The 20,887-nt window shown below is 36.1% G+C and overlaps 1 long non-coding RNA gene across 1 annotated transcript; it reads right to left on the reverse strand.

Annotated features, from left to right (window-relative positions):
• Positions 1-390: 390 nt before the first annotated feature.
• Positions 391-1,276, reverse strand: LOC126824848 (uncharacterized). Its single transcript, XR_007681649.2, has 3 exons — positions 1,241-1,276; positions 662-737; positions 391-509 (listed from the first exon to the last, which is right to left on the reverse strand). It is a non-coding gene; the product is annotated as an uncharacterized LOC126824848 (long non-coding RNA).
• Between the last annotated feature and the right edge of the window lie 19,611 nt (positions 1,277-20,887).

Raw genomic sequence — 20,887 nt, forward strand, 5'->3', positions numbered from 1 at the left:
AGACATGAAGGGTCATTTTCAAGGTTGAAAAAAAAATGGCGGACCCAAACCGCGTGGTGGCAAGGACACGGAAATCTCACACTACATGGAAACAGGAAAGCAACCCCAAAACCTAAGACTCGACTAATGTACTACATAGATCACAGTATCAATAGAGAGATAATAGCTGTCCCCAAGTTTTATCGTTTTGTCTGTAGGTGTAACCGCGTCAATTGGGCAAGAAAGCGATGAAATTGAAATGTTCGTTTACATGATAACACGCGGGTGTACGATTTAAAGGGATATTGACAGTGAAATAGTGTATTGTGAGTAATGAAGCTTACTGACAGATAGAAATTAAAATAAAAGTAGGCAAAAACCCGGTTGGTACAGAAATGAAAGACATAAAATCCATTTCATTTTATTTATATATATTCAAAAGTACTATCTTAATGTAGCAGGATTCTGGTAGTATAGCTTCTGGATTTTATTGTGGATTGTTTTTTAATATTATACAGATAACAAAAACTCTGAAAGACACAAAGAAATTTTTAAAAATTAAGAATAATATTAGTTTACACTATATACATATATTTCAAATAGAGGCGGAAAGTCATGAATTGGAAACAAAGGAATGTAAAAGGGTTTATAAAATTAGAATGAACTCCTAATAAATACATACCCTATCAAATAGGAGTTTATATACATGTATAATAATACTGAATATTTCCAAGAGTTTTACCATATAAAATACAGGACTGAAATTAACAATATGAATGGATTAAACGAAGTATAACATTCTAAAAATGCACAAATATAACTATTGAAATACTTATAGAAATATACTAGTAACTTAATTATTTCATATATAAAATAGACTCTAATTATATTAAATATATAGATTTGTAACATGGATGGGAAGTCTTCCTTTGTTCTTTTCGCTGAATAAGCAGATTGTTTTCCCTCTAGTAGATTGGGTGAAGCTTAACCGTGCAATAACTAGACATGTTCAATGTTATTGCACACTTTTGCTGGTTTACACTAGTTTTAGTAGAAATCATACAGAGAAGTGGGGTGGGTTTTCTGTGCAATAACAATAAGCATGTAGAGCAGTTGTCAGTGTTACAAGTCATTTATAGCACGCTTCATTCGTTAACAGGTTTAACCCCTCGGCCTTCGGCCTCTGGTTAAACCTCTTAACTTAAGAAAGCCGTGCTATAAATATAACATAAAAGTCAAGTCAAATACATATAAAACTTACCAAGTGATATAATGTGGTCCTTGTACCAAGGTTAAGTTGCAAGTGAGATTTGAAATAGAAGCTGAGATGTAATTAGTGAGTAGAGATTAGAATTGTTATTATAAAGACATTGTAGGCCAGCTTAGAGATATACTATTAAAGGGACAATACCACAAACACCAAATATACCATAAATAACCAATATATTAAAGGGGCAATAATAGGGCAAATACTCAAGATACAATAAATACAAATATACACTGCCACATTAACAATATTCATTATACATGTAAATACTTTTAAAATGTTCAGATAGTTATTCCGAGATCTGGTACATACGCTAACTGAGTTGGCACATCCAATTGAACACCAACATGTTAGGAACGGGCTAACCCATTTACCATGTTGCAATACATAGTCTGATGTAATGGAATGGGCCTCTATAGTTGTAGAAGACTTGTATAATTTATATCTAAATATATATTTTGAACTGTTACCCAAATCATTTTCTATTGGTATCTAATTTCTATATGAATACACCGTACTTCAGCATACCTGTGTCAAATCCGAGTTTTGTTTGTCACGATTTTCCATTGCCACTTTGTTGCTAAACAGAAGTTTTAGCGCCTCCTATATTACATATAGAGCTACACACCCGTTATACCTCCTGAAAATCAGTGACATTTTCAGCGAAAGTGTTTTGGACATGTGCCTTTTGATAAAATATTTTCTTTACCAAAATGAATAAATATCGATTACTTTACAATGGTAGATAGTAGTATCAGCGTTGGTACAAAATGGCACGTTTACAGAAGTTATATCAGCGATTGGAGTCAAAGTATTTTCGTTCCAAGCAAGTTTCAGCGACGGCCAAATTTACCGATGCAAGTATTGATGTTTGCTCCCAATGCACCCAAGCGTAAAATTTACTCGATGTCAGCAATATCAAACACTGAGATTTTATTAGGAGGTCATAAGCGGTCAGTCATGAAAATTGCCCTGAGTGTCTGCTTAATACAGATTCTACTGTATATCTATTATTTATCATGATTGACTTACGAATTCCTTGGTTTAAATCAAGAACGAAAACATAAATATGTCCATATTATTGTAAACAATCAGCGAATCCCCATAAGAGCTGGCCCGAGTGAGGACTCATTAAAGTTAATCTAACCATAAATATAATAAAAGAAGCGTTCTTGCCTTATAAACATGCTTAAAATGATCAAATCAATGTATAAATATGATAATCACGCTGTCCACATAATATTTCCCGTTGTCCAATGACAGATGATATTATATTATTAGGTATCAAATATGGTTATGTGAATTATTAATATCTAAACGGGTTTTAACATCCTTCTTTTGTGTTACATAATAGCATAGTCATCTGATGGTATACTATTTTAACTAAAAATCATTGTGATTATTATTGATAATGATACAGTCCTACGATAAGATGATTTTAGATAATAAGATATTCATACGATAATCAGATAGATTTGTAATATTATTTTAGGTATGTGATAATATTATTTTAGATGATAAGATAGTTATGTAATACTATTGTGCTGTGATCCAAACATTTAAATTATATAAATACTGAGAGGATCGTGTAATGATACTATTTCCGCTAGTTAGACTTTTACAGGAGTTGGGGTTGAGAGAAAGATGTTAATTTTAATTAATCTACCTCCGTGCTTTATATAAAATGTAGAACTGAAATGTTGCATTGTTATTCCTGGTAAGACAAACGTCTTAACTAATGGGAAGATAACGGCTTAACGGCGGAGATAGTAAGAAGACAATACATAACGTGAAAAAGAAGACAATTAAACATACTAGACGATCACAAGGCTATTAAGATATGTAGTAAGAAAAGAGTATATGGGTTATACGTAGGATGTGGCGACTAGATTCGGTCGGCCCGCTTTCCACGTCTGACAAAACAACTCATGGTGCTATCCAATTTATCTGCCAAGGTATATGTACATAGCACCAATGGTGGCATTATCTTTTTCTTTTCATGTTCTTTTGATTAAATGTCACCCCGCTGTCATAACACACTGTATGACGTTGTTTGCCCGTCTTTTATTAGCCCAATCGGAGCAGAACGGACATAGCCAATATAGAGAAAGGGCTAAGCCAAATGGCACCACGTGGGAGATTATAATATTTATTTACCTGCCATTGCGTACAGATCTGTTGTCAAGACTACCAAGGTCAAGTCGAGTTTGATTTAAAAACAGATAAAGCCGGAATAACAAAAGTTAAAGAAATACAAGATTCGACTATCGGACTTCAAGAAAAAGATGTGCCTTTGCCATTTCCATTTAAACTCACAGATATAACTAAGACCTGTGTTTGTAGTCCCAAAAACTTGTCATATCTCGACATAGCATCGATTTTTTTTAAAAAAATAATTAATTTAACCAACGTAATCTATATATTACATATTTAAATTTTTATACGCCCACATTTTCATGTGGACGTATATTGTCGTCGCCCCTGTCCGTCTGGACGTCCGTCCGTCCACAATTTGTTTGTGGACTCTCTACAGGTCACAATTCTTGTCCGATTTTGACGAAACTTGAAATATAGGTTTATCCCCAAAAGATCTAGGCTGCTTTCGATATTGGCATGTATCGGATCGAAACTTCATGGATTATGGCCCCTGTTTGTACGAAAAATCACGTTTTTAGCTTGTGGACCCTATAGAGGTCACAATTTTTATCCGATTTTGTTGAAACTTGACATGTAAGGTTATAACCCAAAGATCTCAGTTCCTTTCGATATTCGTGCATATCGGACCGTAACTTCCTGAATTATGGCCCCTGATTGTACGAAAAATCGCGTTTTTAGCTTGTGGACCCTATAGAGGTCATAATTTTTATCCGATTTAAAAAACCGTATTATTATATCACCGCTACACCTTAAGGAAGGTTGAGTTCTAATTTCGTGAAAATCGGACCAAAATTGCCGGACAAAATGGCCGCCATTTGTACGCGAATAGTGTAAAAATATGGTAAATCAAGGTTGTGGACCCTATAGAGGTCACAATTTTTATCCAATTTTGTTGAAACTTGAAATGTAAGTTTATAACCCAATGATCTCGGTTCCTTTCGATATTCGCGCATATCGATCTTGGTTCCTTTCGATATTTGCGCATATCGAATTGTAACTTCATGAATTATGGCCCTTGATTGTAGGAAAAATCACTTTCTTTTTAGCTTGTTCTCTATCCATCTCTCAAAAATGTGGGCGTATCCTGCCTGGCAGCCGCTGGTTGTTATTAAGATGATTTTTCATTTCTCAAAATTTCGTGTTTTTAATGTATTTCTTTTTTTTATAAAGCAAAATATTTCTTTGAATTTAAAGAGTTTAGAGTTAAGTTGTCACCAATTACACAGGGACGAAATGGGTTAAAAACCTGTCAACAGAATTTTAAAACCAACGAGAGAAATCAAAATGGTTGTATGTCGAAAATACCCCGCGTAAATTTGAAGTTTCTGATGCCATTTTTAAAATAGACAGTGGAGAAATGTATTACAAGTTCAAACTATATCTACAAAATATCCACCTTCATTATTTTACAAGTAACTGAATATTAAAGTAACGGTGCGTGATTTACAGTTTTCGGAAAATATCATATTCATAATATGTAAGCAAAAAAAACCCAAAAACAAAACAAAAAAAAACAACAAAAAACAAAAAAAATGTTAGATAATCAACCAATCGGATAAAAAACAGGCCCATCAATAAGATTTCCGGAAAATATAAAGATGACGGTGGGTCCTCGTGCTGTATCAATATTTCACTTAATGCCTCGCTCTCGACCATTAAACCACACATGTATAATAACCCTGTATTGTACATAATAACTTGGTTTCACGTTATTATTTCACAATAACCCGGGGGTAGATTAATGTAGTAACTATACACACCCATTATGTTTCATGTGCATGCAAAGCGATCCAATTTCCTAATGAATATTCGACAACTATTAAACCATTATGAACGATTTCGTATTGCAAGCAGCCCAAGATTCGTTGTAGCCTCGTACAAAACGCCCAAGTGTATACATTAATATATACAAAAGTCAGAGATTTAGTAAATATAATGGTGATTCCACAAAGGAATGGTGTAACATGGTTCATAGAAGGCATGTGTGGAAACTAGGGACACTCCATACATTATATACTATAAAGCAGCATAAGAAACGCCATGTTGGTATATTACTCTGAATAGACGCATTGCATAAAACTTGCCAAATGTTTTTATTGTATATTTGTGACCATATCTCCAACTTTACCTGAGCAATAAGGCTCCTTTCCAAACACAGAATTGAACCCAGGAAATGTTCTCAAATGTGTTCTCCATGATTTTCATGTAACTCATGCTGCACATGCTGTTCACCGGGACCAGACCTATAAAATGCACCCCATACCTGGTTGAATCATCCACACTACAACGTCAGCAGCATGCTACGACCCACGACAACTCAGAGGAACCGGGCACTTGGAAGACTCGATACTGGGCACACTGCCCAAGCCGTTGGCAATCACTTCCAGGTCAATGTTCGGACCACTTACAGACTTCAGCAACACTTTCGGGCCACCAACACCACGGAGGATCACCCCGGATCTGATATACCAAGGGTTACCACAAAGCGACAAGAACGCCGTGTTGTGCGACAGCACGTGCAGAATCTCCTCACACAAGCATCTGAGACAGCCCGTCAGACAGTGGCAACACACGGAAGATCCATCAGTACCGATACAGTGCGCCGACGTCTCACCATAGAGAACATCCATTGCCGTATACCTTACGATGGACCTATCCTCACCCATCGCCATCGACGTGAATGTCTACAGTTTGCCCAACATCACCAGAACTGGCGACACAGGCAATGGAGAACTGTGGCCAGCGTCATTCTGACCAATGTATCATTGAATGAGACTCATGGGTAGGTCCACGAATAATGGTTTGGGGTGGAATCGGCCTGAACAAGAGAGTGGGTCCTGTGTTGTTCCAAAATCTTGGTCCATGGAGAGGAGGCGGCATCACAGCAGTGCGCTACATCGATCAATATCTTAGACCCCACGTCAAACCACATTTCACACGTCATCGAAACAACGTTTTCCAGCATGACAACGCCCGTGCCCACACCACCCGAGTTACTCGGGACTTTCTACAGCAGAACGGTGTTAACGTTATGCACTGGTCAGCCCGGACTTAAACCCGATTGAACAGAGGAAACTTAATAAAGTCGTACCGATACCAAACACAGCCAATGGACTGCGACAGGCTTTTCTGAGAGTGTGGTTCCAGGTGCCAATGGCGTTCATCAATCGCCTGGTCCACTCCATGTACAGACGCTGCGCTGCTTTTATTGAGACTCGCGGTGAACACACCAGATACTGATGTATAGACTGTGGACAGACTCTTAACCTTCTCGTAATATAATGGAATTGTGATGAATTAATCACTAATGTGTCAACGTATTGTTCACAAACAAGTGCTTTGATCCATTTAGTAAGTCGTTTTCTAGAATAATTTGATTAGAGTGCCACTCTGATTTTTTTTTTCCTGTTTAGTATATCATAAAAATGTCCAATCCCCCTTATATATAATGTCCCATCCGAACGACTAGACCCTGTTCTTTGTCCTACCCCACCGCCAAGAGGCAAACCACTCCGGAATATCCAGAGGAACTTTCTCGTCGAACACCTGGAGTAAAACGAGAAGTAAAGGAGTGCAATATAGATTACAGAATAAGAAAACTTTACAATATATGCTTCAATGTGTTTTAATACAATACTACACGAGAGTTTAAATTAAAACCGAACACGAACCAACCTTAGAAAATGTGTTTTAATATAATACTACACGACATAAAGTGTTAAGTACAACGTTTTTCATAGTGTACAGAGTTTAAATTAAAACCGAACACGAACCAACCTTAGAAAGAAAATATTTGAATAAAGATTTAATATAAAGTGATTATTTCCAACATGTGATAGCTAACTATATTTAATAAAACTATCTGAGAATGGGAGGGACCACCACAAACACGGCGGTATTTAAAATCCGCCCTTTTTTATGCTACGGGTTTTGAATAGAACGCCATTTGCTTTATGAATATCAGTAAACATTAATATTTAACGGAGGAGTACATTTCACTGGCTCTCTGAAAAAGAAAAGTTTTGCTAATTGAACGCCAAATTATGAAGAAATTCTAGCATATTTGCGTTTTCTTTAAGTTTGACCCGTTTAGAAATAATTACAAAAAGGGCTCTAAGAGCATTCCAAAAAGAATTATTAAGTTATACTACTACTTGTAGTACTACTTTCGCTCCCAATCTTTCCCTCAACTCCAGTAATCTTTTCTCTATTTAATTGGGCATTCATCATTTTTTTCTATCTGTAATTTCTCTTTTTCTTTCTTTGCTGCTGGCATCCTATTGCTATTGAACAAAAAAGAGAAAACAATTTTAATTTATTCAACACTTGACTGAACTCATGAGTCGGACAGTTGTTGCATCGATGCACGAGCTGAGTGGCATGGCGGTCTGACAATCAAATTTTCGGCCAGAGAGGTAATACAATAGTATTACTAACCTCTCGTCCATTTAAGTTTTGTTTTTGATTTTCCTTTTCCAATTTACTCGTTCTTCTTCTACTCAGGGTTTCCAGCCTTGCTGGGTGTCCTTCTGGTAGTGTGTGGTTGATCTGAATAATTTGAAAGCTCATGAAACCCGCCGATGTTTGTGTTCCTGGTATGCTGACCAAAGAACCGCCGATATGATCTCCAGTTATTTCTCTTCTGTTTCTTACTATCTCTGACTTATTGTGTTTTTCTTTCAATCTATCTCTTAATTCTTTTAACCTAATCTCTCTATTTTGTTCGGCGGCAACCATTTTATCTTTTTGGGATTCTTGTTTTTCTACGATCATTTTTTGCGCGAGTTTTTCAAATACTACCCTCTTTTCTCCACATTCATTCTGGAACTTCTTTATCATAACTTCTTTTATTTCCTATTGAAAAAAAAATATTTCAATGACGAGTTGTGCTTAATTTTACATCCATAAACTGTTTATATGTTTATAAATTTGTGCTTACTCTTTGTTCTTTCCAGAAGTGAATCCAACCTTTTCTAAAATAGTGTAGTGGGTAATTATTTAACAGTATACGTTGTCAAGTCATTTACTGGAAATAGCACAGACCGAGTTAATATTCGAAAATCGTATCTAGATAAAGTTGAGGCAATAAGGACGGGATATCGTATGCACTTTGTTTTCTTATGCGACTCTCTCGCAATGGCGAATATCCTTGCATGCGAATATGAAAGTTTGAAATTCGCTGGAAAATCGTCGAAAATGATAGCCTAAGTTTGGCATGCAGAAATACGAATGCCCTTGTAAATGCTTACGAACGCATTACGAATGAAACGACTATACAATGCTTACATGACGAATAAGAAATTTGCAAGCATTTGTAAGGTCTCACTTTTTTAAATATTTCTCCAGACCAATCGTATCATTTTCCGCAAATTTGACACGAATTTGAAATTTTCATATAAAGATATCCGCCACTGTGTTAAGAGTATTCGCCAGCCGCCGCTGAGTTAAGATGAATCCTAGAAAATCCTTACAAATGTCTTACGGTCGCTGCTAGCAAATACTTACAAATGTATGATCATCACAAAAGCCTTGCCGTCAATAATATTAATAATGGCTTACGAAAGTGTTGCAAAAGGAACTAGAATATTATTTCCTAATGGTTAGTGCGTGTGCGCTGCATCATAAGGTCTCATTCAGTCAACTGGCGTGGTTTCGATTCCCCGGTTGTGCGTGACAAGGAGTAGGATTGCCTGTCCAACCTCGTGGGTTTTCTTCGAGTCCTCCGGTTTCCTCCAACTGCTAAAGACCCCTACAAGCATGCGAATTATTGAAATAAAATTTAACCATATGTTAGTCCCGAAATGACTAGTTTGTGTCGCGTGGACGTTACTCCCCACCCCACCCACCCCCTCTCTCTCTCTCATTATTTCCAGACGAATATTAGGAGCATGTTCTTATTATTCGCAACACCCCATTTACAACAGCGAATGCCCAAGAACACCTACGAAGGTCTCTGCGAATTGGTGGCAGATTATATTCGTAATCCCATTCGCCGCTGTTTACATTTGCAGTAGATGGGCCAGGTAGATTAGCTAGTTTGGTTGGTTTTGGGTTAAGGTATTTCTTTTTAACTTAAAGGACACTATTGGTGTCAGTCATTATTACATATGTGATAGAACTGGTTAAATACATTCTAAATATAATTTTAACACAAAGATCATTGCTACGGGAGATGTGTAAGATGCACGTAAAGAAACGGGAAGTGACGCCAAACATGACAAACACGAGTTATCCTTCTATATAACTGATTGAATTAACGAGCGATAACAGACAAACGATCGAATTTCATTTCACTGATAATTCCGTTGAAGTTGAAAAGTTATTATATGGGACGGCGAGAGGGTATCTCACAATTCAAAAAAAAAATGGCTGTCACTAGATAAGGGAAAACGAGAAAATTAGAAAAATCCCGTGCATTCCCCCGTTTTTATTCATTCTGTTCTTAATAAAAACATGGTAATGCACGGACTTTTTCTAATTTGATCTACTGAGGGTAGCAATGCTGCTGATTTATTTATACACTCAATGAATTTCAGTTTATGTTGGATTATTTTTTATACACATTAACATTTAGTTAATATTGAGTTAGACTACTAATACACTCAATAACTTTTAGTTTATGTTGGGTTATCAAGATCGTCCTACTTTTTCTCTTTATTTATCTGTTAGTTCTTTCAACCTTTTCTTTTTTTGAAACTGTCATTTTTGTGAACAAATATATTGTCGCCACCATTATCCGTTCTGTTCGTTCACAGTTCTTGTTGTAAACACTTTCGTAAATCTAAGACTCGTCACAGCACATTAAACCAGAGAGAGAGAGAGGGAGAAAAATGGGGGTTTACGTCCACTCGACACAAACTAGGTCATTTCGGGACTAGCACATTAAACCAGCGAATGAAATGAAATGAAAACTAGGGCCTAAAACCAATTAAATCTGTTTTGTTCTCCTTGAATATTATTCTTTGTTGAATATTTATTTAAAAAATATGTTGGCATTTTTTATTCAGGACAGAAACTAACCCAGCTATATTAGAAAAAATACAGAACCTCCAAAATCAGGTTGGTCGGTATGCACTAACTGTTGTTTTGTCTTGGAGATTTTGGGGGTTCATAATCCATGCAAACAACTGTGAGGGATTAAATGTTATTACTGCTGATGTGTGGTATATATTTCACAATAGAGTCTAGGGACGGTGCATTAGGCGCTGCATGTTTATTCTTTCTATAGTGCGCCCAATACCATGTAGCTAACAAACTACTGATGAATTTGTTTCACAGTGACGGTGCATTATGCGCTCTATTCTCACTCCTATTGTATCAAATACCACGTAGCTAACAACCGCTGTAGTACTGGTGAATCTGTTTTATACTTTTAATTACAAAGAAAGAGTAACTGGATCGTTTACTAACAGAGTAATTGGCAAGGCACCCTGGTTGCTGGTCAAGATGTAAGAAAAATTAGACACATCTATTATTATTATTATTATTAAGTATGGTGGCTGTTAGCGGCCATTCAAATGTCATCTAAATCGTCGCCTTATGAAGAAGGCGACAAGTCGACGAAATCAACCCGCCAACACGACAAAATAACCCGACGATCGTCGACAATTAGTCGAAATAATTGTATTTTGTCGACTTGTCGGGTTGTGAATAAGTCGAAGTTGACAAGTCGACAGAATTGACCCGACAAGTCGACGAAATGAAGGCGACGATCGTCGGGTCAATTCGTCGACTTGTCGGGTTGTGAATAAGTCGAAGGCGACAAGTCGACAGAATTGACCCGACAAGTCGGCGAAATGAAGGTCACGATCGTCGAGTTATTTTGTCGTGTTGGCGGGTTGATTTTGTCGACTTGTCGACTTCTTCTCAAGGCGACGATTTAGATTCATTTGAATGGCCGCTAACAGCCACCATAATTAAGAGTGGTGTTAGTTAACTGTGACAATAAATTAATAATACAACTGCGTGTGTTCAATTACTTCCTAATAAGGCGAATGAAAACGGTTTCAGTTTAAACATACATTATGCAACAGCTAAATCTGCCTATTGCAGGTATCTCTTTTGGCCTTAAATTTTATATAAACTATTAATTAGACATTCATTAACACGACAAGACCATAATCAACCCTCGGTGCCATCTGATGGGTCTAATTTTCAACAGATTTTAATCCGATGCGGTTCAACGGCCTTTGATGATTAACCATAATACTCGAGACTTAGTTTATTGTCGTAGCAACGGACAAAATGACAACCAATGCTACAGTGTTATGAGAGAGAGAGAGAGAGAGAGTATACCACAAACTACGTTTATTTCAATATTTTGCTTGTGCGTAGGGGTTTTTAGCAGTGGGAGGAAACCGAAGGACCTGGAGAAAACCTTTAGAGGTTAGAAAGACGACTCTACGCGTTTACCCACTAGACTACTCCACGCCCCGCTCACATCACCTCCCCCCCCCCCCCTTCACTCCCTTCCCCTTCCGATGATAGAGACAAGGATCATAGTAAATATAGTCTGCAATTCCAGTGGACATTACTATTCTGTACTTTGTCAGGGGGTAACTAAAAAAAAGGCCAGAGAGAAACTTACGGAAATTTGCTTAAATTCAAAATCAATAATTTCTGATACCGTGAATGATATAACGTATAAAAATGTAAATGGTCGGATGGACATTTCCATTTACAACCCGAACTTTAATTTTAGAACATGATAGTGGAGTAACTACTTCGGTGTTAGCATTATTAACCCCACAGAAGCGCTACAAATTAAATGTTATTAACATGATATCATCTCCCGAACAGCCGCTATAATAATTTCCCGTCACGCCATCTTCTATTACAATAGTTTACTTTAAAATAGCATAAGAGCCATAGAAAGTTAATTAATTAAATCTTTTATATATTTTTTCTTTCAGTTAAAGATACTTTCCCAGAGAAGTATTTATCGGGTGGTTATTTCCTATAAAAGTATGCCAAATTTGGTATATATGGAAAGAATAGACACGCAATCTTACTAGAAAAATACTGGATTACCCGAAAATCGCCCATGGGGCAAGCACTGGGCAAAATTATTGTCAGGGTATCACTAACTGGCAACCTAACTGTTATCTGCCAGCCTATTGTGTGCCAGTTTAAGTGAGGGAGCGGTTGTTATTTCTTGATCAAATGGTTGGGCGGTTTTAGGGACATTTTGAGGGGTGTCAACGTACAAAAGACTCTGCAAATAAAAGGCGAAAAAAGAAGTGGGCAGAAATAATTAAGAATTTACTTAGGCCTCAATATTTATGGTAAATGTACAGTAAGTAATGATAAATACATTCTGAAAAATGGACGCTCCCACAATGAAGCTAAGTTGACAGACATTGCGTCTAACAACAGCTTACGTATAGCAATAGGTATCCCCGGTGAATACAAAGTTTTGAGAGGGAATTGAAGCAAACTTTTGATAGATTGGTTACTTTGAATATGTTTTTAGTCCAAATATATCATCAAGTCACAAAGTTTGTGCGCGTGAATGTATCTTTAATCTCCTGGTTGAAATCTGATTTCAAATTTTCGCCAAATGTTCCGAACAAATGTTATAATTTTAATGCTGTCACTTATATTTGAGCAGAAATGTGAATTCGAAAAAAGGAAAACTATTAAATACCCGGCATTATAGACCCGCTAGAGCCTAGAGGCAAATTTACGCCCTTTATCACCCGCTCTTTCTTTGTGGCAAGCAGCATGTCAAGCACCAACATTAGGACACACATCCATAATAACTAGTACAGCATACAGAAAAATTAACATAATATGTATAAATAAGACACCTGATTATGGGCAGACAGCTAGCTAATGATTCGACGTATATCAGAATGAAGAAGTAAACGTGATTGATTGTTTTTTAACTGAACGAATTTTTTTTAAAATCCATATCCACTGCCCCTACAACCTCTTAAAACGTTACTCGACCAGATAATACCTGTATAGGTATTAGTTTTAAGAGCGTGTCCGCGAGAACACTATGCAGAAGGTGCTAAGGCTTCAATCACAGATTTTGACTCAATTTGGTTTATAAGTTGGGATAGTCCCAAAACACACATTGTCTGCGATATCACCTCGGTGGAAGCGGACGTAAAATACAACTAACTCATCATCAAAACACACAAAAATGTGCAATATCAGATAAATCTTTCAATTCCTGAATGAGAAATTTTAAAAAACATTTTTCATATGGTGAAATTTCCAAAATCCGTCTTTTCTCAAATACCAACTTTGTCAATTCCTCACATCTTTACTATACATAGCAAAAAGACCAAACTCACACAGTTTGTAGATGACCTACTGCTGTTACCACAAAATTAATTTCAGACGAGATCTGCATACGGCCTTGATATCAGAGCTTATCTAAATTCCCCATTTTTCGTTACCCAAAGTTTGACGCCCAATCGCTACTTCTTTCATGGGGTGGATTTAAAAAAATGTATGCTCACGTGAACAAGCAACCTCCCAACATTTGATACAAAAAATAAAAATGACCGGAATCGACTCGAGAAAAACTAGGTAAAGGAAACAATAACACGTGAAATTAACCTGTAATTTCCCTATTTTGGAGAAAATTAACTAACCGTAGTAGATAAAAAAAAAACACCTAACAATTTTTTTTTCATTTCATTCATATGGTGTTTACTACCAGCCTTAAAATACATTAGTATATGTTTTATAAAAATGTCTTGAAAAAATACTTTAAAAATCCTGTAATCGTTCATGGTCCATCTGACGCCAACGGGAATTGGCTTCCGCAGTTGTCCACGAGTTTCTATTGGAGTATCGACGTGCTCAATGAAATGATCTTAACAAAACATATCCATTACTCCAACCACCACCCACATGATTGCCCCCGACCCACACCCTCACCGAGTTGCTTGTCCCAGGGCCCCAGGGTCCATGTCGTGGGCCCTGTTCAGGGGGATTGCCGGATTGCATAGGGTCTCTCTTATTCTAAATCCGGCCCTGAAGGTGTAGCTGACGGCGCTCGAGAACCGTAGCTACCATGCTACACTGTTCAACGTCGCCCAATTCGACGCAAGGCTGCGTTGCCGTTAAAATTTAAGCTTCCGCATTTCTGTATTGTAGAAATCAGTGGATGTGTCCCAAAATGAATAGTGGAAACATGCTCTGAAATTGAACATTTTGACCTGTTGGAAAATGAAACCTTAAAGAGACAATACAACAAATATGTTAAAGGGACAATACATAATATACAATAAATGCAAATATACACTTATATACAGTACAACATGGTATAATTAATGATGGCTATGGATATGATGAAAACGTATAAAAGTCAACAATTTTATTTCTCTAATTAAATTTGCAAAAAAATGTATCACAAAAGCTTATTTTTAGCACCTTTCAATAAGCTCTATATTTTAAGTATGTTGCATTCCGGTCATTTTTTCTCAACACCTATTGATACTATGTGCTTAGCACTTCAAAACCACCCTACTTTCGACAATGCGAATATGGTACCCTAAAACAAGTTCACAAAAAATTAGTATTTACCCATAAAATGACTATTTCCAGTACTGTCCTTTATAGCGACATTAGGTTGCAACCACTTCAGCGTGCCACCTCTTGCCCATAAGTGCCACCTCTTGTCATACCATAAGTTTGATCAAAAACTTCCGACCCCCCATCTTAGCACATTTTGCGATTTTTGCCTGGTCTTCTCGCGGATACACTCTTAAGTGATGGATAATGGCCGAAGACTGTCCATTATGTATTTACATAATGGACAAAACACCCCCAGTCATACAACGCATGCATACACAGACGGTCTAAAATATTCGACATGGAGACGACATGTTTATAACACTGTCGAAAACAAATAATAATGAGAATATATGTGATAAGCATTTGGAAGATAATAGCCGTAAAAATTGTGATCTTCTTGATATGGGGGACAATAGCCGTCAAAGTTGTGATGGAAAGGCTGCACGCGAAAATGATTTAGATATAATATTCTTAGTACTGTGGTTAATATGGAGGGTACTAGCCGTCCAGATTTTGATTTGAAATTGAATATATATTCTGATATAAGTGACAGGACACAGGATCAAAGGCACAAACCAATTCACGAAATTCGAACTCAACTGTCATTATGGTGTAACGGTGATATATTTGAACGGTTTTTAAATCGGATAAAAATTGTGACCTATATAGGTTCCACAGGCTCAAGTTTTTTGTTCAATCAGGGGCCATAATCCAGGAAGTAACGGTTCGATATGCGTCAATATCGCAAGGAATCGAGATCTTTGGGTTATAAACACACATGTTCAGTTTGATCTCTAGTGTATAGAATCAGCGGCCATAATCCATAAAGTTGTGGTCCCATACAAGCCAATATCGAAAGGAACCAAGATCTTTGGGATATATACCTATATTTCAAGTTATGACCTGTAGAGTGTCCACAAAGAAGGTGTGAAAATGTGGGCGGATAAAAACGTATCATCGATCTAGTGTCGAACGTACTATTAAACGGACAAGTGACATATAACGGACGGATTTAAGTGGAACTCTTTATGTAGGCAAACACGTGAAATCGACATTCGGTCATGTGACATTTCGGTAACTATAAGGTTTTAAAGTAATTTCATGTACTGTAATTTAATTTATTCAGATAATAAATTATCCCAAAATACATGTATGTTTTTCAGATAAGTCTCTATTATTGGTAAACCTGTCCATTATTTTCAATAAATAATGGACAGTTTTATAAATAATAAACGATTGTTTAAGAAAAGCGTACATTCACCTATATACTGGTTAAAAACACCAAAGGGTGACGTCATATCTATGTTTTAACTAATAATATGACGTGATATCTCAATATATTAACAATTATATATTAATTTAATGAACAGACACGCCTGTGTTTATAACGGGGCAAATGTGGGGATCTCATCGTGTCAGACGCCTTTAGTGTCGTATTTTGTAGCTAATCCAGTCTTATTCCGAGAACATTTTTTATTATAATTCCTTAAAACATAAAGATTTCGATTATTACAGATTCATAACTGCACAGATTCTAAAAAATATAGCTATTATTAAAGGGGCATTATTCCAGAGCTAAATCTGCCTGTTACAGATCTTTCTTTAGGCCTTAATATAAATTATTAATTAGACATTATATTGCCAGGACTATAATCAACTTATGACGAATTTAAACATTTATTAAAGATACATTATGGGATATTTTTATAGAGAGTTGGCCATTCTTGCTATAACAGTTTAAAAGTAGATGATGAAAGAAGAATGTATTGAAAATTTCAGTCAAATTACTTTATTCTGAACATAGTTATCATCGTTGTAATATTTGACTAGAAATGGTAGCGAAATGCGTCTTCACCTTGGCCTATCGTTTGATTGACAGGCGTTAAATCCACCTACATATCTCGATTATCAAGTAAAGTTTTCAATGGCATACGGAAACGCTTTACAGCGGGCTCGCTAAGTACACTCTATCATTTAGCCTCGATCTAACTGACGTATTTTCATCCGGTTGCGCCATTATTTGATTTAATCAATTAGTGAAATCCTATTGAAATCCGAGCTGTAGCCGAGCCATCCGTGGGTCTACAGAATTTATTTTGGGCTTGTTGTTTAAATAAAGATATAATTTATAATTTATATAACATCTGAAGCCTAAATTAAGACTTGCAATAATCAGGTTTAGCTCTTGCATAATGCATGTTTAAATTGCCAGGACTATAATCAACTTATGACGGATAATCGAGATAAGTAGATTAGATCCTTTATTATCGAAACAACGGTAGCAATGACCGCCGTGCCTACTCTAATCAAAGCAGCCGGTATATCGTCTTATGCTCTTACTTCGTCCAACCGTGTACATATTGCTGTGCAGTTAGAATATGAATAAGATTAGGTCTTTTCGCCGTTGCCCGGGCAATATCTATCCCTAGCATTATTCATTTCAATCGGGAGTCGAAACAGCAGCGAAATTGGCAGATAATATCTCGCACCTAATACCTAAATTCTAGCAAATGATATGTGGCATTAAAACAATAATATGTATAGAGTTCAAATAAATAATGCAATAATGTTGATTGTATATGATGCGTGTGCACGGCTTACGTGATACCATGAAAATAGAATTTATATCTTGAAAGAACAATAGACTTCCATATAGTCTAACAAACAATACATAAAAACAGAGAACAAACAGTATAGTAAACAGTTCAGAAAAGATAATAAAGCTTAATCAATAATAAAGATGATGGTTAAATTTGTTTTTGAAAAGACGTTCTTGATTATGAATTGGAATTGGGTTATTGGATGATAAATATATATTTTTGTTCAGCAACAAGGGTGTAAACATAATATCCTTAGAAACAAATGATCAAAGAGCATTGTTATTAATAATTCAAAAAATCTATACTAGTTAACACCATCTTCATCACAGATCGATCATAAATATACATATGTATTTGATAAAGATCCGTGTCACGATCTCAAATACATTATTTGTTAAGACAATGGGTAAACTAAATTCTACTTTAATCGGGTTCTAATCTAGTAGACCAACCGTTTAGATATAAGTTATTGAATACCCTACTCTACTTTAAACTCAAAAAGGACCCAGGTTTCTTCACAGATCTGATTCATTTGTTTCCTTTGTAAAGTTATTCGTATCGCATTCCGCCATGGGAGCCGAGTTGACTCAGTGAGAAAGAACTAGCCGGCATTATCTGAAAAAAAATATGGCTTTTGGTTAATATTTAATATTTAAAACGTAATCCACATCAAAATCGATTTCACAACGAAAAAATAATTCTATCAAAGGAATTTCTTTTATTCCAGGGAACAATAGAATGGTCCCCACAATTTATATTAATACAATATACCAACAAACATATTGTTGTATAAAGATATTGTACATTTTGGTGGATATGGCTATCAATCCTATTTATGTTAGATTTGCATCGACAAGAATAAAAGATGAGTTTAAATGATAGAACTATTAAATTAAAGGGATGAATTTAAATGATAGAACTATTAATTTATAAGGAATTCGGTGGTTTCCTGGACAAAGTAAAACCAATTGTAAAACTGTAAAACGAAACGTGAATTCTTCACCTAATCTTTTGGAAATATAAATGAAAAATGAAGTTTTTGGGTATTTGTTACCGTTTTGATCTTGGCATACGGAAGACCATTAGGGTCAATCAAATGAAAAAAAAATATTCTGATTATCTTGTAATTACAAGTACGGAGAAGCCCATTAGGGTCGATCACATGAAAAAGGTGTTTTAAGTAGTTTAATTAAAGGTCGCCCTACACTGATATATCGGATAGCTACAGCTAGGCCAACGAAGTACTTTTTTTTATGTTACTGGATCGGCACTTTCGGGTCATGCTCCCATTAATATCATTCCTTATTTCATGCCCTCAGAAAATTTGGGTAATCCAAGCTAGATTGTACAAAAATTGATTATTAAAGAAATCAAAATCAAGATCGCAACGATAGATAATTTGCAGGCTTGGATTCAATCTAATTAAATAAAGGCGCATCAAAGAGGTTCAACGAAACGTAAAGATGGCAATGGCTTGTTTAAAAGGGATATAGACGAAACGGCGCTAATTCCAGACGATCAAAACTTATATAACTGTGTAAAGTTAAAACGAACGAAAACAAAACGGACAAAAATGTGATAAACATTTACCTAAATATACGCCAGTGGGTTCTTATTAAATATACTAAATCTGTCTATTGCAGGTCTTTCTCTGGGCCTTAAATGTTATATAAACTATTAATTAGACATTTATTAACATGAAAAGACCAAAATCAACTCCCGATGCCAACGGATGACTTCGATTTTTAACAGATTTAAATCATATTTGCTGTTCAACGCGCGTTGATGATTAACCGTAAAAGTTGATAATCGAGACTAAACTCGGCAACTTCCGCAGACAATAAAAACGGATGAAATGAAATGGGGTTTAACGTCCTACTGTTCTGCTCTTATACTGGGCTAATGAAGACGGGCATACGCCATACAGTGTGCTATGAGGGAAATTGTAAAGTCACGACAAACGAAAATAAAATAATCAGAATTTTCTTCCATTTGATTGACCATAATGGTCTTCCGTAAAAAAGAGCCAAAATCTGCGTCCAATACAAATAGATATGGTTATTACTATATTAGTATATATGAGGTGCAACCGTACATGTTTCAAATGCAAATTAAATAGGGTTTAATGTCCTACCTTTCTGCATCGATTGGGATAATAGAGGCAGGCGTACCCCATACAGTATCTATGAGAGAAATTCTGCCTTGCTCTTATAATATCGAATTCCAACTGTCAAGGGTTCTTGTACGTGCAAAAACCAAAGGAACCTTGGTTTTTCGGCCCATCCTAAAGATCCAGACCTTCTGCCCTGCACCACTGACAAGGATAACCACGCTAGAAAATCCCCGACCAACACCGGGATCGAACCCCAGACCCCCCTGGTTAGTGAATCTGCGCCGTACTCACTTAACCATCGCGGCTTCCCATATGTTTTTAAGCCAAGACGGATGCTTCAAACAAGAGTCTGGATTAACAGCCTTTTATTAATGTTGTCTACCATACTAAAAAGTTTCGGAGATTTGTCCCTTTAAGTGATCAATCAATCATAGTCAATCAATCGATCAATTATTCAAGGTTGAATGGAATACCAGTCGTCTTCTTTCCGTTATTATTTTACTATATTCTATCAAATGTGTAAATGGAGACTAGAGATGAATGTTCAGTTGACACGTGGCAGACATCCCACTATAATAACCGATCAATAGCGATCTACTACACGTGCTACTGTCATATAAGTCCCGTTAGTTTCTACTTTAAGCATTACCATTCTGTAAACTTATATAGTCACGGACTTGCCAGGCTTACCATGACTATATAATAGTTACGTTTATATAAGGTACTGTTTTAATTACTAGATCAAAAACATTTCACGGATAACTTCGTGCGACACCGGGTAAACAGCAAGCTGTCTCCATCGAGGATATTTCATTTGGATAATTCACTTAAGTTAAAGTTCCAGTTATTTACTGCTTTTTTAAAAGTGTGCAGTGGAAATAAAAACATTCATATTATATAGACTTTCAGTGTAAGAATTAGATGTATAATGCACACCAATGAAAATCAATACTGATTTCATGGGTAAATATTGTTGTCAATAGTTTTACTTATTCCGCTTTTAAAATGACGTCAACGAACTATTAATGATAATCTACCTGAATTAAATCAATACCACCACAGCTAATGAAAATTGTCACCAAACATGTTTTACACGTTGAAGGGTAATTGAAAGATAATAGCTAAAATTTATCGCACCGCTGATGCGTGTTTTGCAATACAATGATAATATGTGATAATGTACGCCACCGCAAAAAAGAAAACTATTTTAATTAAATAAATATTGTGGACCCATCC

This window comes from Patella vulgata, chromosome 6, assembly GCF_932274485.2.
Source record: "Patella vulgata chromosome 6, xgPatVulg1.2, whole genome shotgun sequence".
NCBI classification, from domain to species: domain Eukaryota; kingdom Metazoa; phylum Mollusca; class Gastropoda; family Patellidae; genus Patella; species Patella vulgata.